The sequence below is a fragment of the Bos mutus genome, chromosome 10 (genome assembly GCF_027580195.1).
Source record: "Bos mutus isolate GX-2022 chromosome 10, NWIPB_WYAK_1.1, whole genome shotgun sequence".
NCBI classification, from domain to species: Eukaryota; Metazoa; Chordata; class Mammalia; order Artiodactyla; family Bovidae; genus Bos; species Bos mutus.
Window position 1 is genome coordinate 9,753,058 of NC_091626.1, and position 25,209 is coordinate 9,778,266.

The window sequence follows — 25,209 nt, forward strand, 5'->3', positions numbered from 1 at the left end:
CTTCACACCTGTGACCAGACAAACGGTCCGGCTCAGCCATTGGCTGGTGCTGCAGTGGGCCACGCCCACAAGCAGCCAGCTGTTAATGAGGGGCCGTTAATGAGGTGATCCCGACAATGGTCAGGGTAGTGGTGACCAGTGGTCAGGTGGAGAGTGAGGTAAGGGCCAGATCCTGGCCTTCTCCCTGGGGCCCTCAGGTCTGTTCCCCAGCCTTGGGCCAGTAGGTGAGCTGAGGGACCCAGGGAGCAGGCTAGGGGCTGTGTCCTGCAGGGCTCCAACCCACTGGTGGAGTCCAGGCCTCGGGGCAGTGGTGAACCTCTTCCCATCCCTGTCTCTGCAACCCTGCTGTCTGCCTGGGTCACAGTCTGTGGGACCTGCCCACCCTCCTCCACACACACCAGTTTCGGTGGCCTGAGGAGCCTGACGTTGGGTGCCTGGCTCCTTTGGTTGATGACAGCAGGGCAGGGTCTGGGGACCTCGGCTTGAGGGAGCTGCCAACTGAGATCCGCCTCCTCTCAGTCAGGACCTGAACCTTGGAGGATGACTGGTCCTCGGGACCTTGCCAATTCTTTTCAGAACAGAGAATAATATTTGTCTGATAGAGATTTACAGGAGTAGCATTACCTGACCTCAAGAACAAAGGGTGTGACACCAAGAAGTTTACAGCAACTACCCAAACCTCTCCCTCACCTTTCCTAGAAAAGTGCTTTGCTAAAAGCTTTCGGGGAGTTTGGGTTTTTAAGGGATGAACCACCCATCTCCTTGCATGGCCCTGTAATAAAACTTTCTCTGTTCCAAACTCTGATGTCTCGGTATTGTTTGACCCCATTGTGCATCGGGCACACGGACTTGGGTTTTCAGTAACAGGAGCAGCCTCCCCCTTGAATCCAGGGCTCAGTCAAGCCCTCTACATCTGGGATCTTCAAGATCTTGAATTCTCATTTTCTTTTCAATCTACCAGCATCCATCTCACTCCACTTCTTTTCCTTGCATACAGTGGTGTTCTGTAACCTCAGCTAAATATTAGAATCACCTGGGGAGTTGCTGCAGCTCGGGAAGACTAATCTGCCTTAATCAGTGGCATCAGGTGCTCTGGGGGAGGGACACAACCATAGTTATTGCCCAAGCTTTCCCCATTGATTCCAATGAGTGACCACGGTGCAGAGCCACTCGGTGCTCCACCTTCTGAACCTCACGGATCTTTGCTTTAACCACTTCCTGACCTGTACCTTCACTTCCTTCCTTCTTTGCAACCCCACCACACACTTTGTCTATTCCTACAAGGAAGCTGCGAACTCTGCTAGAGGAAAATCACAAAACCACCCGCTTTCTCTGGAGGACTAGTCTGACATAAAAAGGCCCTAAGCTGGTGGGGTTTGAAGAATCCCAGAAAGAGTCATTCCTTTGGGAGACACGCTTACTTCTTTAGGCAATAATCTTACCAAGTGCATGTCATCAGGAAAAGTTACAAATATAGGAACAAGACTCCATTTATAGTAGCAGGATGGTGTGCATTTTTTGGTCTTGTTTTGAGTTTTTGTTGTGGTTGTGTTTTGTTTAGGGTTTTTGTTGTTGTTGTCTGTCTGACTGTGTGGCATATGGGATCTTAGTTCCCCGATCAGGGAATGGAAGCCACATGCCCTGCAGTGGAAGTGCAGGGAAATGCAGTGGAGTCTTAACCATTGGACCACCAGGGAAGTCCAGTGTGCATTTCTGGTTGAGACCTAGTCCTCCCACTCATGTTAGCAGAATAACGCAGGGATCACAGCAGAGTCAGTGCTGTATTGAGAAAAGTTATGAAAGGCTTGGAGCTGAAATAAAGAAGGACCAGTTGCTAACTAGAGACCTCTGCCCTCCCAGGGGCTGGAGAGACTAGGCTGGTTTGCCAGGTTCTATCATGAGAAGGTCTAAGAGGAGGACTTCTCCTCTGGGGAGAAAAGACAAGGTTTTACAAGAGAGACTCTGGTTTCAGGACGGGCCTCCTATCCAAAGTTGAGGGAAAGGAACTCAATAGAACCGCTCCAAGCTGATGGGTGTCTAAAAAGAAAGAGAAATTTGACACCCCAGGCCCTGTTTGCATGACTGGTGAGCACTGGTCTTGTGGATCCACCTCAGATACCAATAGGGGAGTAAGCATGGAAGCCCAAGATGTGATGGTGGGATCAGAAGGTGGAGTGGGGGTGGGGGGGGTGCAGTGAACACACTCGCAGTTTCCCAGACCCTCATGATAGAGCATGAGCCCCCTCACCTCCTCCTAGACCCCAGAGTTGGGACCACAGAAGATATACGATCGGAGGTGGCAGGCTTGTCAAGGACCATCGAGGGGTGAAGCAGAGGGGCTCTGGGTGCAGAGGAATGTTGGGGGAGACTTCAGGCCTGGAGTCACCAGACCTCTCACAGGCTTCTTTCTAGGCCTGTTTCGACTTGAATTCCTAAAGAGTGCCACCTGGAGTGAGGAGACCTCTTCACCTCAGGAGACACCTCCCTCTTCTGCTTCCTCTCCACGTGCTAGAAGGGTCCACTGTGGAACAAGTGGGGCTTCTGTGAGAGAACAGTGCACTCCTCCATCAGTCATGCGCACAAACACACAGATTCACACACAAGTCACTGGGGCCATGAGCCTCATGTGTGCTGAGAGGACGGGGAGAGTTTTGGATCAAACTTGAAGTTTTGAAGTGAATCAGGATCTGATTGACAGTTTGGATTCAATGTTCTCTCCTGATCCAAACAACTATGGCTGGGCCGTGAGTCATCTAATCTAATAATGGCTCCCAGGTTGCCACCCTGTGGATGAGGGAGTCAGATGTATGACAGGCAGAGACACGGTGAGTGTGGATGGCACCTCAGGGGTTGTCCTCCATGGTTGCTTTTCTTCCAACTAGAAGCTGGGAGACATGAAAAATACTAAGCTCCTGAGAGGCTGAGGGATGGATGCTGCAGGTAGAGAGAAAGAAAGAAAGAAGCAATAGAGAGAAGAAACTAAAAGACACACTCCTCCTACCTAAGTATGTATGCATGCTAAGTTACTTCAGTCGTTTCCAAATCTTTGTAGCCCGCCCGTGGGGCTCCTCTGTCCCTGGAATATCTCCAGGCAAGAACACATGGAGTGGGTTGCCATGCCCTCCTCCAAGGGATCTTCCCAATCCAGGATCAAACCTGCATCTCTTATGTCTCCTGCATTGGCAGGTGCGTTCTTTTACCACTCAGGCCACCTGGGAAGCCTCTACCTAAATATGGCCAGCCCTAAACCCAGCCTTGACCCAGCTTGTTTCTGCTTGATTAGTTTTCTTCTTGTAACTTCCACATTTTCCACTACAGGTTTCATGGTTCATTATTTGCTTTATTTATATGACTCCCAAAGAAATCATCTTTGACTAATATATTACCAGAACAACACGTTACTACATTACAAACCAGAAGAGAGGTAAAGCCCACAGAGAAAACAAAATATCTGGAAGAACACTGAGAAGGTTAGAAAAACTAAAAAATGATTGCTAAGACACATGAAAAGAAACAGGGGGGAGAAAAGTATAAATACCTTAAGGGGCTAGGACGAAAACCCAGAATTCTGTCTGTCATGTCTTATGCCTGGAAAATGAGGGTGATACGCAGCACCATCATGAAACATACGTGTGATTACAGAAAAGTGACTCCAGGTGACTGCCTGGAGGTACTCACCTGTCGGAAGCATGTGACTGTCAAGATGAATCAGAGCTATGGAAATTAACCAGTGGGTACACTGTGGGCAGAAATATGTTTTAGAGAGAAAGACTGTAGCCTTAGATTTGTGGGTAGGAGTAGACATGCTGAGAATGAAAACCAGAACTAAGGGAGAGAACAAAACAAACTCCTAATTCTTCTCTTGTACAATTCAGTAGCTGGGCTTAAGTTTTTCAACAGGACAAGAGTTGGGAAGTACCAACATTACCTAAAGTACTAACCCAATCTAAAGAATGGTTTAAAAGAAATTTTGCATGTGAAAGGAAGTGTAATTAGAACTGATGACATTTATTTTAAAGGAGACTTTAAAGTATATTTCCTCAAGCACACTCAGGCCTGGATTAATGGAACTAGGTAGAGTGATTAATTAACAAATCTGCTCTCCAATACCTAGACTTTCTTTACGTTTCCAAATTTTAATAACATCTTTGAAGGATTTAATAACATCTTTTGAAGGATTAAGAGCAAGGAATAGGATTCAGGTCAATGTAATGAATATGTTAAAATAACCAAAGCTTAAGCAATACAGGATGTGGGATCCCAACAATGCTGTTTTGCAATAAAGGCGAGCAATCCCAGATGTCAGTCCTTCTGGCTTCCAGCATTCCCATCAACACATTGTTGGTGTTGTCCTGGAGAGGATCATCAGAGCAGTGAAAGTAGAGGCAGGGAGAGGGGAGCAAACAGAAGGGGATCCAAGGAAAGACCCTGGAACTGGAACTCGGACTCTTCACCTTAGAAAGGGGAAGAATTGCCCCTTAGTGCAGCCATACCAGCCCCCAAACTGGCACAAGAAAAATGCTCTAACAATAATATGTCCTCCATGGTCCTTTAAGCTCTCAACAAGACATGATGTCTTGGTTGCCCATTCCCACCTGGGAATTTTCAAAAATGTGAAGTGCTTTTCCCACTGGATCTAACTATTTCTATGGAATTTTTGGATTTGGATTTGGATTTGGAATTTCTATGGATTTCCTAGGACTCATTTTGTGTGATTTAGAGGGATTCTATCATAATTCTCATCCTGCAGACTGAAGAAAAAAAAAAAAACTTGATGGAAAAAATGTTTAAATACACAGGAAGCTTTCTGAAAGTGAGATCTATGACTTCATTGAGTAATAAAATGGATAAAGAAATATTTTGAAAAGTACTTGGCATTAGAAATTACTAAATATTGTAACTAAAATTGTACCTTTGAGAATAACCTGTTCTGCTCACCATGTAGTTCTTTTGTTTACAGATAGAGTAGTGTGTCAAAATATTTGTTATTTGTGCACTCATTCGTTGACTCCATAGCATTTATTGAGTGTCTACCCCTAAGTGCAGACACCATGCCAGGTGCTGGGGTGGAGAAGGGAATAAAAATACTGATAAAAATAACTACCATTTCTTGAGTGTTTATTACCTATCTCCTGAAGCCCCACAGTAACACTGCTGCTGCTGCTGCTAAGTCGCTTCAGTCATGTCCGACTCTGTGCGACCCCATAGACGGCAGCCCACTAGGCTCCCCCGTCCCTGGGACTCTCCAGGCAAGAACACTGGAGTGGGATGCCATTGCCTTCTCCAACAGTAACACTAGGAACTACATATTATTATTTACATTTCTAGAAGAGGACACTGAGGCTTGCCTAAAGCCACCTAGACCAAAAGGATAGAGCAGGAGTTAAGCCAGGGGTGGCCCTGTCACCTGCCACTCTAAATCACATGTGCACGCCTTCCTGTGATAAACTAAGTAGTTTAAAATCAATTCAAAATCCCTAGTAGCCAGTACATCATTGGCACATGGTAGACTCTTAATATGGAGAAGGCAATGGCACCCTACTCCAGTACTCTTGCCTGGAGAGTCCCATGGATGGAGGAGCCTGGTGGGCTGCAGTCCATGGGGTCGCTGAGTCGGACACAACTGAGCGACTTCACTTTCACTTTTCACTTTCATGCATCGGAGAAGGAAATGGCAACCCACTCCAGTGTTCTTGCCTGGAGAATCCAAGGGACGGGGAGCCTGGTGGGCTGCAGTCCATGGGATCGATAAGAGTCGGACACGACTGAAGCGACTTAGCAGCAGCAGCAGCAGACTCTTAATAAATGTTTGAGTCACCAAATTTGTGTTTTAATTTTAGTTTGTTTTTATAAGAGTGTGTTATCTACTTAATCTGCTTGGTAGATGTGACTATAGTGAAAGTCGCTCAGTTGTGTCCGACTCTTTGTGACCCCATGGACTATAGAGTCCATGGAATGTAGACTTCTGTTTGCTCCCCTGGAGAGGCCAGAATACTGGAATGGCCTTCTTCAGGAGATCTTCTCAACTCAGGGATCAAACCCAGGTCTCCTGCATTGCAGGTGGATTCTTTACCATCTGAGCCACCAGGGAAGCCCAGATGTGATGATAAAGAATCTTAATCTTACCAGTTGCTTGTAAATATTGTGTTGATCACCCTTAAAGACTCTTACCACAGTTGTCAATTGGGAGGGTCCTGGATAAATAGATTCTGAGAATAAATTGCATATTTTAGAAGTTTATATGGTGTAATTCCAGAGCCTAATATTCTTTTCCCTCTACAGATTATTCATGTTTTGGTCTTGACCAAAGTTGCTAGAGCTTTACAAGCTAAGTTAAATTGAGCATTTTTAAATGCCATTTGCAACAACATGGATGGACCTACAGATTATCAGAATAAGTGAAGTAAGTCAGAGAGAGAAACATAAATATCATATGAGATCACTTGGAATCTAAGAAATGATACAAATGAACTTATTAATTAAACAGAAACAGAAGCACAGATATAGAGAACAGACTTGTCGTTGCCAAGGGGTAGCAGGGTGGGGAGGCAGATATATTAGCAGATATAAATGAGTATATGTAGAATGGATAAATAATAAGCCTCTACTATATAGCACAGGGCACTATATTCAATATCCTGTAATAATCCATAATGGAAAAGAATATCAAAAGAGATGTATAGATGTATAACTGAATCGCTTTGCTGTACCTCAGAAACTAACACCACATTGTAAATCAATTACACTTCAATAAAATAAATTTTTAAATGATAATTTTTAAAAATCTCAGCTTTTTTTAAAAACGAAAAGCACTACTTGCTGTAAGAGAGAAGGACCTGGTAGAGCGTGTGGTGTGAGGACAGCTGGGTCCCTTCACAGAGGCGCAAGGGGCTAGTGGTGTGACCATTGAAAAGCACACCGCAAAAGCTGATTCTGAAATAGGTTCACACGAACGATCTTCCAACCGTAATGTGATTCCAGGACTTTTCTCTTCCCTGCACAGACAGAGGTGATTTTAAGAAAATCAATTTCAGAGCCTCACCTTGAGTTTGAAAGGACTGTTTTATACAATAGTGGTGGTTTAGTCCCTAAGTCATGTCTGACTCTTGCAAGCCCATGGACTATCTTGCCTGCCAGGCTCCTCCGTCAGTGAGATTTCCCAGGCAAGAATACTGCAGTGGACAATAATTCTGTCTAAAAACACACCTGTGGTCCAGGTATTTGTGAGTTCTCCTTCTACCTTTCCTCTAATAATCACTCCCCCTATCAAAAACAAATTTAAAGCACACCTTTAACTCATCCCAAATCTTTCTACACTGAATTGTAAAACCTAAAATTATCCTGAGATGTCAAAACATCTGAAACCCCAAACACAGGGAGATTCCTAAACACTGGTGCTGAAAAAGTATATGACTTTAATGGTTGATTAACATTTTTGCAAGTCAGCTGGTTCCTAATTCTTTGCTATTAGTGTAACTGAAGTAGGATATGTTAGCTAGCAGGGCATTAATAATAATAATTCCTGGTGATATAGCATTGTATAATTTCTGATGTAAAACTTGGAAGGTATCCAGGGGATTGACTAATAGTGCTATAACAAACGGAGAAGGCGATGGCACCCCACTCCAGTACTCTTGCCTGGAAAATCCCATGGACGGAGGAGCCTGGTGGGCTGCAGTCCATGGGGTCCAGAGGAGTCGGACACGACTGAACGACTTCCCTTTCACTTTTCACTTTCACGCATTGAAGAAGGAAATGGCAACCCACTCCAGTGTTCTTGCCTGGAGAATCCCAGGGACAGAGGAGCCTGGTGGGCTGCCGTCTATGGGGTCACCCAGAGTCGGACACGACTGAAGTGACTTAGCAAGCAAGCAAGCTATAATAAAATATTCTTTCCCATCTGCTTACTTATTTGAATAAGATTTCTCAGAACTTAAGTCTATAAAAAAGTAAGTAGGCATAGAATTGATGCTAAACTCTGCCTCATCCTACCAATAAATAATATTCAAACGTGCATACATAAGCTAATTGAAAAACCAGTTCAACTCATTTAATAAAGAAATATATTTCTAGTAACATTTTACTTTTCATAATTACATATCAAAATTTATCTTTTGATCACCTGAATAACAATAGTAATAATAACTCAATCTAAAAGAAATGTTAAATATTTTGAGCTTGTTATTACAACAGAAACTTTACAAACTTATATTTAAATGTATAAACATGTTTTTCTGTAGAAAATTTGATGGGTCTATCTACAGAAGATGTTCAGACATAAAAATAAATTACACTGTGGGGCGAGGAGGAGTAGAATGAGAATACAGATTTAAGGAAGACAAACTTTATAATATTTTCTACTATCTAAGAAGAGTTCATTAATGCATTTCTAAAAGGGATAAAGACAGGAATCAAACTGATTTGGTATTTTGCTTCCAATTAATACAGTTGGCTTTTTAAGGTATCGATTTATACTAAGTTAATAATGACATCCTTTGCAAATTTTAAAATACATACACTGATTTAAAAAATTAATAACTTGAAAATGTGTGAGTGTCACCTCTCTTGCTTTGTTTTTACACTATAATAGAGCAAGAAAGTTAGAAAGCTGTTATATTATGGATCTATAAAGAAAGCTGAGTGCTGAAGAATTGATGCTTTTGAACTGTGGTATTGGAGAAGACTCTTGAGAGTCCCTTGGACTGCAAGGAAGATCCAACCAGTCCATCCTAAAGGAGACCAGTCCTGAATATTCATTGGAAGGACTGATGCTGAAGCTGAAACTCCAGCACTTTGGGCACCTGATGCAATGAACTGACTCATTGGTAAAGACCTTGAAGCTCGGAAAGATTGAAGGTGGGAGGAGAAGGGGACAAAGGGGATGAGATGATTGGATGGCATCACCGACTCAATGGACATGAGTTTGAGTAAGCTCTGGGAGTTGGTGATGGACAGGGAAGCCTGGCATGCTGCAGTCCCTGGGGTCACAAAAAGTCGGACAAGACTGAACAACTGAACTGAATTGAATTGAATTCCACATAAATTCTAAAGAATCTGGCTATACTCTTTTGAAATTTCTAGTCAAAGAAATGTATACATCGTGATAATGGGTAAAAACTGCCATTTCAGAAAATTACCCTATTAACAGAATTGGTGCTCCTAACACTTGCTACACCATCAAGCTTAATTAAAGTGGCTCTTATGAGAGATCAACATTCATAAATTCCAAGAACAAATTTGAGAGATTAACATCAAATCCATGAGTAACTTTCTTTCACTCATTCATTCAACAAATATTGAGCCCCTCTCCTAAGCCAAGCCTGTGGGAGGCTCAGGGGGCCCAGCGGAACAATCAGGGGCCTGTGTTCCCTGTCAGCTCCATGGCAGTGGGGGAAGGCCATCTGCAAACGGTTGGCGCATAATAAGATAAGCTCAGATTGTGGTTAGTGTCAAGGAAAATGAAAACCAAGGGAAGTGATAACAAGTAATTGAGGAGTGGAGTTGAGGGGCATCGACTCCAACATAATGCAACTTAAGTTTCAGAGCTCTTCATCCGTGCAGGCCCAGTTCAAGCCCCTGGAGGAACTGTGATGCTAGGCTAGTGTGAAGGCACACGCATGCTCACACACCACACACCTGGAAACAAAATCACTTCTTAGAGCCCATATACAAAAAAAAAAACCTAGTAGAGACTGCTAAAATTTTGTTGTTTTAGTTTAGTCAGTAAGTCATGACCAGCTCTTTTGCAATCCCGTGGACTGTAGCCCGCCCAGCTCCTCTGTCCATGGAATTTCCCAGGCAAGAATACTGGAGTGGGTTGTCATGAGCTCCTCCAGGGGATCTTCCTGACCCAGGGATCTTCCTGATCCAGGGATCAAACCTGCATCTCCTGCATTGGCAGGCAGATTCTTTACCACTGAGCCACCTGGAAAGCCCTCTAAAATTTTGATAGCAATCCTAAAACTTAACATGTCATTACAAATAATGAGTAGAGAAAGCAAAGAACAACTTTTCTGTACTATAAATCATGAAAACACATTTCAATCAATGACATTTTACCAAAGACTGGATTATCTTCTTATTCACCAACTAGAAAATAATACCACACCATTACTGTCATATGGAGAGGTGACCAAAGAGTATATTCCCAAAATTGTAGGGTAAAAAGATATTATGTCAGGCAGCTAATTATTAAAATTACATGTTCTTCTTTAGGCTTTTCTGATGGCTATGGTATGTGTCAGTCTTTTTGCTGTGTCCTTTGTTGTGATTTTTTTCTAAGTAAAGTGTTTACTATTCTATGGATGTTTATATTCATAATTTTGCATTCTCTTCCTCAAATTCGGACCTAACAAAACCCATCTGGCCCCTGGGTGAAGCTAATTTAGATGGAAAGATCTGGAAAGCCCTTTTTGAGTTGCTGACATTGGAACAGAAACCTGAATGAGGATGGCATTCTAGGAAGAAATAACGAGTGACAAGGCCTCCAAGGGAGACGAGCTCCTTCAGGGTCTTGGAGGCTGGGGAAGAAGTTTGCTTCATTCTAAATGCAGTCAAATAACCATCTGATTTATATTTAGACATAGCAACATCAATGTAAAAATATATGGACTAGTTAAAATAGCCTAAAGCCCTAATGTGTATGTATTAAAACATTTTCCCACCCATAAAAGATAGAAATCAGTACCTTCTGAGTGAAAAGCTACTGCCCCTCAGTGGTAAAAGAAGAAAAATTCAGAATAACACGATTCTAGGCTAAAGTATGGAGAAGGCTATGGCACCCCACTCCAGTACTCTTGCCTGGAAAATCCCATGGACGGAGGAGCCTGGTAGGCTGCAGTCCATGGGGTTGCTAAGAGTCGGACACGACTGAGCAACTTCACTTTCACTTTTCACTGTCATGCACTGGAGAAGGAAATGGCAACCCACTCCAGTGTTCTTGCCTGGAGAATCCCAGGGACAGGGGAGCCTGGTAGGCTGCTGTCTATGGGGTCGCACAGAGTCAGACATGACTGAAGCGACTTAGCAGCAGCAGCAGCAGCAGGCTAAAGTAATGGAGAAGGCAATGGCACCCCGCTCCAGTACTCTTGCCTGGAAAATCCCACGGATGGAGGAGCCTGGTGGGCTGCAGTCCGTGGGGTCACTAAGAGTCGGACACGACTGAGCGACTTCACTTTCAGTTTTCACTTTCATGCACTGGAGAAGGAAATGGCAACCCACTCCAGTGTTCTTGCCTGGAGAAGCCCAGGGACGGGGGAGCCTGGTGGGCTGCCGTCTATGGGGTCACATAGAATCGGACACGACTGAAGCGACTTAGCAGCAGCACCAGCAGGCTAAAGTAAAACAAGAATTCACTGGTGGTGATAATTTTATTTTTCACTAAGCAATAAACCACAATACTCAATTTTCATAAGATATGAATTCTAATGATGAACATATAGGGATAGCACTTCACAGTGAGCTTTACTGTCTTGGTTGTTACTTCCTTTCTCTCTTCCTTCATCTTTCCTTTACGTGTTACCTTCCCCACTTCCTCCCCCAACCACCTTCATTCCTTCTTTCTTTGCTTCCTTTCACAAGTGCTTATGAGCACCTGCTTTGTACTACACATGTATACAAAAGTAACCAAGACAGACATTAGCTTGTGACTCAGAAAGGAAAACAGACTTCAAACAAATAGTGTTTTAGCTGCAATTAATTGCAATTCAGTGTTTACTATAGAAAGAGAAGTTTAGGATGCCATGGGAGCATCTATCAGGGGCCTACATTAGACTGGGGAGGTAGAAAAGTTCACATTGATGAAGGGGTCTCAAACTTGCTGCCTCAAGGATCACTAGGAATTAGGGCGGTGAAAGCAGAGAGGAGGAGTATTCCAGGCAGAGGAATAGCATCTGTGAAGGCCATGAGATGAGAAGAATGATGTTTGAGGAAATGAAAGAAGACCAAGCCTAGAGGAAAAGAAGCTGAAGAAGAGGCAGGGGAGGGAGGTAGGAGTCCTGTGACAAAGCACCTTGCAGACCACAAGAGGGATTTGGGACTTAATCCTAACAGTAATGGGGAAATGCTGAGGGTTAAACAAACGAGTCAAAGAGGACTTTTCGTGTTTCGAGGGACAGAAACCGTAGCTCCCTGTCCCCTATCCACTCAGCTCCCTGAACCAGAGATAGCCAATAATTCTAGGGTTTTATAAGTCCATTCAGGATTAGCTATGCATACACATGCAAATATGTCTGTTAATCTTATCATCATTTACATAATTTATGGTTGCATACTTCCCTGGTGGCTCAGACAGTAAAGTGTCTGGGTTCGATCCCTGGGTTGGGAAGATCCCCTGGAGAAGGAAATGGCAACTCACTCCAGTACTCTTGCCTGGAAAATTCCGTGGACTGAGGAGCCTGGTAGACTACAGTCCATGGGGTCACAAAGAGTCGGACACGACTGAGCGACTTCATTTCACTTCACTGGATATACTGCCCTGAATCTTGTTTTCCTGACTTAACAATGTATCTTAGCAATCATCTCCTATCAGTGGATATAGAGCTGCCTCATCTTTTTCTTCCTCTGGATTAGATTGTCTGTTGCATGCATGGACCATTATTTATTTAACTAGTTTCCTATTGGTGGACATCTAGGTCATTTCAAGGCTTTTACTACTGCACACAAGACCACAGTGAATGTTCCTACCTGTAGCATTGCCACATGTGAGAGAATAACTGTCAAGATAAATTCCTAGAAATAGAATTCCTGGGTCAAAGAGTATGCTCATTTGGAATTTTGATAGGTATTGCCAAAGTGCCTTCCCTAGGAGTAATATTAATATATACAACTAACAAAGTGTTGATATGTGTACAACATATACAAGGATACGGCAGATGAAAAAGTGATATCGCAGTAGTGTTAATTTGTACTTCTTTTATTAAAGGTGAGCTTGGGCACTCTTAGATCTGATTAAGAGCTAGTGCTTGAGATGAATTAAAAATTATCTAATTAGTCAGACAGCCAAAGGCCTAGAGCTAAAAATGATATTTCATTCATTCAACAAGTAGTTTTTTGAAAAACAGTTCTGCACTAGGCACACTCATATCACAGCCTCTGATAAATCCAAGATGGATAAGACTTGATCCTGACCCAGATGAGATCAAGTCTAATGAGGGATGTGGAAACATATAATTAAATACAATTTTTTTTTTTAAGAGAGAGAAAGGAATGCAAAAACAGATCACAGAGAAGAGTAGCTAATGCTTATGTGCCAACCATTCACATATATTTTCTTGGAATACTTAATTTTTTATTATTTTTATTTTTGGCTGTGCTGGGTCTTTGTTGCTGCATGGGTGTTTCTCTAGTTGTGGCAAGTGGAGGCTACTCTCTAGCTGCGGTGGGTGGGCTTCTCACTGCAGTGGTCCCTCTTGTTGCAGAGCACAGGCTCTAGGGCACATGAGTTTCAGCAGTTGCAGCACGTGGGCCCAGTTGTTGCAGCTCCCAGGCTCTGGAGCACAGGCTCAAAGCTGTGGCCCATGGGCTTGTTTGCTCCGTAGCATGTAGGGTCTTCCCAGATCAGAGATCCAACCTATGTCTCTTGCGTTAGCAGGCAGATTCTTTACCACTGAGTCACCAGGGAAGCCCTAGAATATTTAATTTTTAAAGGACAGAGAGTTGGGAGAAGCAGGTAATTAATATTTTTTCATTTTTTAAAGCCTTGGATTTCTTTTAAAACTTGGCTCTGTGTATTAGCAAAAATACCCACAATTGTTTTAGCAGAACTTGGATTATTTTTCAGACATAAAGATGTGTCTGAAATTGTGGCTAAGACCCCCTTCATGGAAACGTAGTGTGAGTAACACAAGGGGGAAGGCGTCTCTGCACACTATTACTTCATCTTCAAAGCCAAGGTCACAGTCAGTTTCACATAGAGAACCCCAGTTCGCCCAGGGTCCCCACCCACCGTGCCCCTACCCCAGCCAGGTTCAATCAAGATGTGTTCGAAAAGGTTGTTTTTGCCTTCAAGGAACTTTTGGGTGAAAATCAACCTTCTGTCATTAGTTTTATCCTTAGAAAAAGAAACTTTGGCACTTAAATACTTTAAAATGTTTTCAAATCTATTTCTTCTTTCTGGTCTTTCATTTCAGTTCAGTTCAGTCGCTCAGTCGTGTCCAACTCTTTGCCACCCCATGAACTGCAGCACGCCAGGCCTCCCTGTCCATCACCAACTCCCGGAGTTTACTCAGACTCACGTCCATCGAGTCGGTGATACCATCCAGCCATCTCATCCTCTGTCGTCCCCTTCTCCTCCTGCCCCCAATCCCTCCCAGCATCAGAGTCTTTTCCAATGAGTCAGCTCTTCGCATGAGGTGGCCAAAGTACTGGAGTTTCAGCTTCAGCATCATTCCTTCCAAAGAACACCCAGGGCTGATCTCCTTCAGAATGGACTGGTTGGATCTCCTTGCAGTCCAAGGGATTCTCAAGAGTCTTCTCCAACACCACAGTTCAAAAGCATCAATTCTGTGGCACTCAGCTTTCTTCACAGTCCAACTCTCACATCCGTACATGACCACTGGAAAACCCATAGCCTTAACTAGACGGACCTTTGTTGCAAAGTAATGTCTCTGCTTTTGAATATGCTATCTAGGTTGGTCATAACTTTTCTTCCAAGGAGCAAGGATCTTTTAATTTCATGGCTGCAGTCACCATCTGCAGTGATTTTGGAGCCCAAAAAAATAAAGTCTGCCACTGTTTCCACTGTTTCCCCATCTGTTTCCCATGAAGTGATGGGACCAGATGCCATGATCTTCGTTTTCTGAATGTTGAGCTTTAAGCCAACTTTTTCACTCTCCACTTTCACTTTCATCAAGGGGCTTTTTAGTTCCTCTTCACTTTCTGCCATAAGGGTGGTATCATCTGCATATCTGAGGTTATTGATATTTCTCCCAGCAATCTTGATTCCAGCTTGTGCTTCTTCCAGCCCAGCGTTTCGCATGATGTACTCTGCATAGAAGTTAAATAAGCAGGGTGACAATATACAGCCTTGACGTTCTGGTCTTTACTTAATAGTAAATTATATGCTTAGTAAAACTCAGGGCAAAATAGGGCTGGAGACAACAGCCTCTCAGCTTCCCAAGGGCACAGCAGAGTCGCACAGGGGAAAGCTGCGGGCAGAAAGAGTGGTTAGTACGTTTGCATCCCACCTTTGGCTTCTCTAAGTCACAGAGATCAGGAGCTGAGGATTTAAAGGCACCAGATCAAAATGGTACTTGTCAGGACCCAACACTCTGGTGCTCAGTGACAACCAGTCTTTCCTGGTTCTGGGCTGGGGACTTGGGTTCACAGGGGAAAGGGTGGGTGCAGGTGGACACTGTGCCTGGCTCCACGCATCTTGGATCTGCACCCAAGACTAGCTACGGGGTCCCCGAGTGTGTACTTCTCTTATCTATGGGCTCTGCACACTTATCCCCAGAAAATGTACTATAAGGCCTTCCTCCCAGGATTAACTGAGTGCTTGAAAAAGCCAAGTATTTCAGACATATTCCTATTTTTCTGTGAAGTTATTCTTGCCTGGAGAATACCATGGACCAAGGAGTCTGGTGGGCTATAGTCCATAGGGTTGCAAAGAGTCAGACACTACTGAAGTGACTTAACACATATGCTACCTCAACTATACCTCCTTCAGGACATTCTTCACAAATCATCATGAACATTCTAGAAAGTTTAAGGTTTCTTATAGACAAGTCTCAGGTAAGACTGATATTCATATCAGTCTTGACAAGGATTCTAGTCAGTGGAAGAAGCCCTTTTCCTGTAATACACGAATGGCAGGTTTTACTCACGTTATTTTTATAATCTCCTAAGATTGTCCATTTCATTACTTTAGTCATGTCCACAAACAGTGGGAGGTTGGGACTATCATCCCCATTTTACAGATCTGGAACCATTTTTCCTTCCCAGTGATCCATAGTGTATGGAAACAAGTAGAAATGTGAAGCTGGAAAATCTGTATTTCCTACTTCATTCATTCATTTAACAAATATTTATCAAATGCAACAATACGTAAGGCACTATTCTACAGAATGAAGCTATGGAGGTAAAAATTCATGATCTCCACTTCTCTTTCAGAGGTTGCTATTTAGGAAAAGGAGATAAATATTCAGTTCAGTTCAGTTCAGTCGCTCAGTCGTGTCCAACTCTTTGCAACCCCCTGAATCGCAGCAGGCCAGGCCTCCCTATCCATCATCAACTCCCAGAGTTCACTCAAACTCATGTGCATCGAGTTGGTGATGCCATCCAGCCATCTCATCCTCAGTTGTCCCCTTCTCCTCCTGCCCCTAATCCCTCCCAGCATCAGGGTCTTTTCCAATGAGTCAACTCTTCGCATGAAGTGGCCAAAATATTGGAGTTTCAGCCTCAGCATCAGTCTTTTCAATGAACACCTAGGACTGATCTCCTTTAGTATGGACTGGTTGGACCTCCTTGCAGTCCAAGGGATTCTCAAGAGTCTTCTCCAACACCACAGTTCAAAAGCATCAATTCTTTGGCAGTCAGCTTTCTTCACAATCCAACTCTCACATCCATACATGACCACTGGAAAAACCATAGCCTTGACTAGACGGACCTTTGTTGGCAAAGTAATGCCTCTGCTTTTGAATATGCTATCTAGGTTGGTCATAACTTTCCTTCCAAGGAGTAAGTGTCTTTTAATTTCATGGCTGCAATCAAGTGAGTACAATAAAATGTTAGTCTTCCTGGAGTATAATGGGCCCCAAAGAAGGGAGAAGTCAATTCCCCGTGTGGAGTAAGGAGGGAGAGTTTCACAGAGGAAAGGGTTCCAACTGTTTTGGAAGAACAGTGAAGATGGAATGGGAGAGGGCATTGCAGGAGGAGATAGCATGAAAGTAAATTAATAAGCAAAGTAATTTAAAAAAAGTACCTTGTATAAGAGTGCCTGGGAGGCTCAGCTAATAAAGCATCAGACTTTTAATCCAAGGGTCCAGGGTTCAAGTCCCTATCCAGGTACCAAAAATAAATAAATAAATGACTATATAAGGCACCTCTGCTATACAGCACTTTATAAAGGTAACATCATTATTCATTAGCAAATACTTATGCTGTCCTTGGCTTCCTGTGGGACTCAGCGGTAAAGAATCCACCTGCAAGGCAGGAGACACGGGTTCAATCCCTTAGTTGGGAAGATCCCCTGGAGGAGGGCATGGCAACCCAGTCTACTATTTTTGCCAGGAAAATCCTATGGACAGAGGAGCCTGGTGGGATACATTTCATGAGATCGCAGAGTCGGACATGAATAAAGCAAATGAACACACAGACATGCGTGCTGTCCTTAATTATATGCCAGATTGCATATAGGTGCTTAGAATAGAAAGGTGAACAAGGTAATTTTTTTTACCTTTAAGCTTTAAAGAAGTAGAAATACATAAGGGATAGAATTTCATATACACATGATGAAGAACAGAAACCAGTGAGGAGGTAACTGGTGGTGGGATCTCTGAAGAGGTGGCACAAAAACAGAGACCTGCAGGAAGACAACACATGGAGAGTGGAGCAAGGAGCATTTCCAGTAGAAGAGCAGAAGTGCAAAGGCCCTGAGACAGAAATTAACTCAGTGAGTCTGAGGAACAGCAAGGGGGCCACTGTGGCTGGACAGGATAAGTGAGGAGAGAAAGATAAGTAGGTGCAAGTGGAAGCTTCTATAGGAGTTTAGCTTTCATTCCAGGTACAACAAAAAGTCACTGGGAGGCTTTAAGTAGGGAAGGATATGATATACTCGGGTTTTTAAAAAACTATTCGAACTAGCTTTACAATGAATGGTCTAGAGCAGCGGTTCCCAACCATTTTGGTACCAGGGACTGGTTTTGTGGAAGACAATTTTTCCACATGGCACAGGGAAGGAGGGGGGCATGATGTCAGGATGACTCAAGTGCATTGCATTTACTGTGCACATTATCTCCATTATTATTACATCAGCTCCCCCCTCAGATCATCAGGCAGGAGACCCCAGAGGTTAGGGACCCCTGGCTGGGAGGAAGCAGGGATGAACGTCATCACAGATACCACAGGAACTTTCTATCAAACCATGAGTCAGATTGAAAACTGAATTGTCTTCCTTTCCTAACTTAAACCCCTGTATTGCCCAACTAGTTTAATCATTACATCTCTATCAGCTAGGATCTGGAAAAATAGAACTTATATTAATTAGTTCAACTGAGGGGAACTGGTTACAAACAGATCAGAAAAACTGAAAGAGAAAACAGAGGAAGGTGAGGCAACCCAAACAGAGGTTAGAGCAGCAGGAAGCCTCTGTCACCACTGACACGGAAACAGCGCAGAATAGGTGGGGTTAGAGAGCCCTAGAGCAAGGATACCAGGTGGAAGCCGGAACCTGGGACCACGGCAGGAGCTAATGTGGCAAGCAGACTCAGCCAATGCAGCTGATGCCCTGGGGACGGGCGAGAGGCAGAACAGGCTTGGCTTCTCTCCTCCTCCCACCTCTGGCCCAACCAGAAGCCAAGAGGAAAGGGAGCCGGGGCACAGTAGTTTGAGGGGGTCGGTTACCCAAGATGACAAGCAAGGGAGGGCAGGGAAGGGATCCGAGAGTATTCTGAACACTACATGACTGTCACACAACCAACCGGTGACAGTCCCAGAATTTTAGAAACAACCATTTAGTCATTATGACCTGTCAATTCATCTCCCAAAGCTTCTCTTCTCTATCCCAAAGTCACTGCCCCAGTTCAAGCCTTACCGTCTCTCACTTGGACAACAGGAATGGGTTTGTAACTTATTTCCCTGCCTCTACTCTCTCCCACTCCAAAATGCCCTCCACAGGAATAGACCTACAGATTGCATTTGTAAACAAAGCTGACGGCGCCCCAGTCTTGACACTCGGCTGAAATCTAGTTCCCAGAGGGCAGCCTCAGAGCCTCTGACAGTCTGGCTCCAGAATGCCTTTCACCCACATCTTCCTATAAAGAAACTATGTTTTAGCCACAAAAGGAGAGCTTGAGACTTCCCAAGCATGACATGTTCTTTCATGCTCACATTCCTTGTTCACACTAGTTGGAATTCTCTTTTCAAAATCCTTTCTTCCTCCTGGAATCCTTTAAATCCTAAAAGTTACCTCCTAAATGAAAACTTGCTTCACAATGCCAGATAAAATGAATGACTTTCCTTTGCTGTATTCCAATCTCAAGTTGTTTGAACTGCTTTTAGAGTTCACATATCATGTGTATACTGCTGAGGAAGAGTACTCTTTACATTGTATTCCAACTCATTTTAGCAGTATCAGTAATTTCCTTCATCATGAGTCCATAACCTGTTTTTATAAAAAAGGTGTATTGGCACACAGCCATCCCCATCCTTTGACTTACTGTCTGTGGCTGCCTTAGCACTTACATCATGAAATGTTAATTGAATTGTTTAGAAAGTTGACTAGTGTGACACAGACTGGATAGCCACCCACCCTGCCCCCCAAAACTGAGATATTTATCTGGTCCTTTACAGAAAAAGTTTGCCAACTCCTGTCCTCGATGTTTCCTTAAAGGGATTCCTAGAACTTAACCCAAAACTTCGCGCATAATAGGTGCTCTATAAATGTTGATCAAATTGTCTAGGAAGATAACAAATAGGCTCAAGAATAAGAGAATACTACCCAGACATAAAAAAGAATGAAATCATGCCATTGACAGCAACATGGTTGGACGTAGAGATTACCACACTAAGCAAAATAAGTCAGAAGGGAAAGATAGATACCATATGATATGACTTATACGTGGAATCTAAAATGTGATACAGATGAACTCACCCATGAAACAGAAACAAGCTCGCAGACAGAGAACAGACTTGTGGTGGCCCAGGCAGAGGGAGGTGGGGGAGGGATGGACTGCGCGTTCCGCGTTAGCAGGTACAAACTGTTACGGAGAGAAAGGATAAACAACAAGGTCAAACTGGACAACACAGGGAACTACATTCCGTGTCCTGTAATAAACCATAATGGAAGAGAATTAAAAAAACAGTAAGAGAAAAGGCCAGGAATAAAAAGAAAGCCTTATTTTAAAATAATAACACAAAAGCCATGGGGAAAAGGGAGCCTGTCTTCATGTAAGGAAAGAACTTACATTTTCCCCAGCTTTATTGAGATATTATTGATGTACAACATTATGGAAGCTTAAGGTGTATAATGGGATGATTTGATACTTGCCTATATTGCAAACTATTTCCCACAATAGGGTTAGTTAACACATTCTTCACCTCACATAACTACCATTTTGTGGCTGTTATGGTGAGAACATTTAAGGAAAATGCTCCTGGTGTTTTTGAAACAGAAGAACACAAAGGAATGATTCTCTAACTGTGGGTAAAGAAGTTGGGTTTGGCCTTTCCTTCCTTTGAAAAAGGAAAAAATTGTGAATTTTTCTGTTTCAGTAGAAAAGAAAATCTGGAATTCTGGAAGATTAGAGTAAGCATTCTGTGTTGCATGACCTAAATTGGGTCAGGCTTACACCTTTGAGAGACCCTCTAGCTCATGAGTCTGTGAGTAAAGGCATGTATGTGTTTCTATGGTACAATCCTGGGAGTTTCCAGTGTAGGTCCAAGGAGGGGACGGGTGAGCCCTGCAGTGGCAGCCTGAAAGGTCTCTTTGTCTTTCCTTTGAATGTTTAGATAAGTAATCTGAAAATTACATTAACAAAATGTTTTGCATGAACCTAAAAATAACTCAAGGGGAGCACACTCAAAGTCTTTGTGGTGGTTTTACATGCGAACGTTAATTATGCCTACATGCAAAATTGACTGGTAAAAGATTTTACTGTCAGGTAACAAATACCTCAAACTGTGGGCTCGTGTTCTATGTGGTGTTGTTGACGGCAGAATATGAGTTTATTAAAACTTGAAAAATAATTCCTCATCACTACTAGTTAAGAATTCAAAGATTCAACATCAAAAATTGAATTCTGGAGGACTCTATAGGCAGATCCTTCACAGTGAGGAGAAACTCTATCCACTGAAAAAAAAAAGTATTAAAATACAATCAGTAAGGGAGGGAAGCTCTGTTTCATATACAACAAACAATGGCTATTCTTTGTAGACACATAGCTTATGCATAGATTTGCTTTTAAATGTTGTTGCTAATGGACTTTTTTAAAGTACTATAAGTAACAATTCTCATTCATTTGCTGATAGGAGTACAAAATGCTACAACCACTTTGAAGGACAGTTTAGCAGTTTCTTACAGAATTAGGCCTACTGTTGAGGGGGTGGAGGGGGAAGAGATGAATTAGGAGTCTGAGATTCATCATACACACTGCTATATATAAAGTAGATAACCAGCAAGGACCTACTGTATAGCACAGGGAATGATACTCAATGACTTGTAATAATCTATAAGGGAAAAGAATCTGAAAAAAAGACACACACATATATATCCGAGTCACCTTGCTGTATACCGGAAACTAATACAACGTTGATTGTAAATCAACTATATTTCAATAAAAACATTTTTAAAAAAAAGAAGGAAAAGAAACACCCTACTCTTATCCATATGATCTGGCAGTCATGCTCCTTAGCATTAGCTGAAAACCAAATTAGCTGAAAATCATGTCCACACATGTCCACAAAACCAGAACACGAATTCATAATTGCCAAAACTTAGAAATAACCAAGATGTTCTTCAATAGGTGAACAAACAAAGCATGGGACATCTGTATGATTGTGTATTTTTCAATCATAAAAAGAAATGAGCTCTCAAGCGGCAAAAACAACTCTTAATCGTAAATGCATATTGCTAAGTCAAACAAGCCAGTTTGAAAAGACTATCTACTAGATGCTTCCAATCATGTGACACCATGGAAAAGGCAAAATGATAGAGACAATAAAAAAGATCAGTGGTGGACTTCCCTGGTGGTCCAGTGGGTCCAGACTCCAACATTTCTACAGCAGGAGGTGCAGATTCAATCAGTCCCTGGTCAGGGAAGTTCCACATGCCCTGGGAACAGAGGAACAAATCAGGAAAGGAATATTCAACCACTTATTGGCAGATAAGGTGCGAACAAGAACCCCAAGGAAGAATCACAGCCTTTTCACCCATGCTGGCTATTAAAGCCTACATTTCGGGAATTTCCTGGTGGTTCAGTGCTTAGGACTTGGTGTTTCACTGCCAGGCTGGGTTCAATCGCTGGTCAGGGAACTAAGATCCCACAAGCCCTGCAGCACAGCCCAAAATAAAAAATAAATAAAAATATAAATATAGCTTACCGGACTTCCATGGAGGTGCAGTGGTTAAGAATCCACCTTCCCATGCAGGGGTCACAGGTTCAATTCTTGATCAGGGAACTAAGATCCCACATGCCCTGGGGCAACTAATCCCGCACCACAATTGCTGAGCTCGAGTGCTGCAAAATACAGAGCCCATGAACCACAACTGGAGAGGAGACACGCGCCACAGTGAAGATCCTGCATGCCACAACTAAGATGCAGAGCAGCCAAAAATAAAACAAATAAACATAAATAAATAAAGTTTATCTTTGAAGGAATGTAAACCCATTGACATTGAATGAACACAAGCACTTTTAACTCACTAAAAGCCAGTAGGGTTGCTTTAGATTAATTTAGTCTTCACATAAAAAAATCTTCAAACTATTTTAGATTGAAAGGACATCTCTGATCATTTTAATCAGTTTTTTTTTTGCCAACACTGAATTTAATTTGCTCTATAGACACTTGCATTTTACCTATCCTCTCTATATATACTATCCGCTTCCCAAGAAGATAGCTAAAAGTTGATTTTTTTTAAGGATTTTAAAAATACCTTTCAAGCTTTTTTGGTTAACTTTTCAGAAGCCCAGCAGGAGCCACCTATGTGGCATAATTTTAGGGACACTTCTGCCCAGTTCATAAGTTTGCCCACCTGCTCTAAAACCGGAAAGACCTTGCTCAGGAAACAAAGAGCTTTATTTTGTACTTAGACAAGACTCAAAAGGCACATTCCCAGAGGAAAGCAAAGCATCTATTTAAATCCAATTGAAAATATTCTCTTCCCAGGTGCTCTCGTCTCTACTCAATTTCTTCATTACTATCCAAACACAGATGACTCACAAATTCACATCTCCAGCCCAAGCCTCTGTCTCCTCAGGCTTCAAACCTGATTATACAACTGGCAAGTTTGTCCTCTTAGAATTTCTTGAAGGTGCCTAAGCTTAATGAATTCAAGCTCTTTTCATTCCCCATACCCACCAATACTCCTAACCTGATTTCCTTCCTTGGTTCCCATCTCAATGAACTAGTCATCCAGTAGAACCAACCTGAAAGCCGGAAGTGGCCTCCCTTCACCTCCATGCCCAAACTATCCCCCAATTCTGTCAAAACTGTTTGCTCCTCTATGTCTTCCTTACCAGCTTCACCCCAAAACTTTGTCTACTTTAATAACCTCCTAACAAGTCTACCTGTATCCCTTCTAACCCCAAACAAACTTATTCACCATATTACAGCAAAAGCAAAAATGTAATATGCATTATACCCCTTTGCTGTTGTTCAGTTGCTAAGTCAAGCCCAACTCTCTGTGACCCCATGGACTGCAGCACGCCAGGCTTCCCTGTCCTTCACTGTCTCCTGGAGTTTGCTCATACTCATGTCCATCGAGTCGGTGATGCCATCCAACCATCTCATCCTCTTGTGGTCCCCTTCTCCTCCTGCCCTCAATCTTTCCCAGCATCAGGGTCTTTTCCAGTGAGGCGGCTCTTCATCAGGTAGCCAAACTATAGCCCCTTAACCCTTCACTGTTACAGAGCCTTTGTACATACTATTTTCCTGACTTGAATCACTCTTCCCTTCTTGATACTCCTTCACATTTCTGTTCAAGTATCATTTTACAGGGAAGCTTCCCTTGGCTTTTATGACCAGATCTAGTCCCCTGTCTCCTAGAAATTTGCATATCTCTTTCACAGCTATCCTCAAGTTGTTATCTTACATTTATTTATTTTGTTATATTGTGTCTCTCACTAGCTTCTCTCATGGCTTCATAAAAGCATGAATTTGTCTAATTTTTTTCTCCCTATTGTATCCAAACAAATAGCATAATGTCGGGTACATAGTAGTTGCTTATGAAATATTCACTGGGTAAATAAATACATAAACTAAAATATAAATAACCAATCAAATTCTTTCCCCAAAATAAAGTTCTTATGATAGACGCCAACCAGAAGGAGAATGAAAAAAAAACAAATGAAAAAAAAATGTCTGGCACATAATAGGTACACAATTTTGTAAAAATTCATCTACTTTAAAACTTTCATAGAGCCAATATCTACAGCCTGTTACTCTATGCATTCATGGCGAGAAGAATTAAGCAATGCAATTTGCTTCCAGGATGCTAAGAATGAAGTGTTTTTGTCTGTTTCTACTTCCCGAACACGCTTTGCTTTGTGTAAATTTGCTGTGACTACACAAGACAGATTAGGCCAAATGCAGGAAAGAGTTGCAAGGATTTTCACTTTGCAGGTTGGGCACTATGCCTGGAAGAGATGAAATTTAGGTCTTCCTGTTAAATGGATACCCAGCTGCCTAGTCTTAAGACTCAAATAAAGAATATCTACTAGAAAGAGAATCATCCCTAAATATGGGCCAGAGAATTCAAGATTTCAAGGATAGCTTCCTCAGTGTGAGTGAGACACTCAAAGGGACAGAAGATGAAGTGCCTCCCTGAGTTCAGTTAAGGACACAGCCCAATAAGGAAAAGCTGCGGGGCTTATGATTGCTTTATAAAACAGTGTGAAGAGAACTGTTTGGCACTCGTTTACACATGACAGGCTCACAATAATTCATTTCTTTAAATATGAAGCCCCAAGTCACCCCATCTAAAATTATGTTTCCTACCAACATTGCTTAGTAACTACACAGAGGAATGAGCACTGGCCTGGAGGCAGCATCCACATATCTCCTGAGATAATGACACCCTCTCGCCTTTACAAAAAGTCCTGCTCAAGACACTTGGGTTCTTGTCCCATTTCTCTGGCACTAATTAGCTCCAAGGCTCTCACACAGTCTCAGTTCTTCACATATAAAATGAGAAGGCTGTAGTTTTTTAAGGCTTTAAACTTCCTTCCAGTTCTAAATTCTTTGATTTGTTCCTGAATCTCTGCCGGCGGATTGGAGTGTTAAGTCACCTACTTGGTCTCCAGAGTCACAGGAGCATTGTAGAGGCTCCCTTGT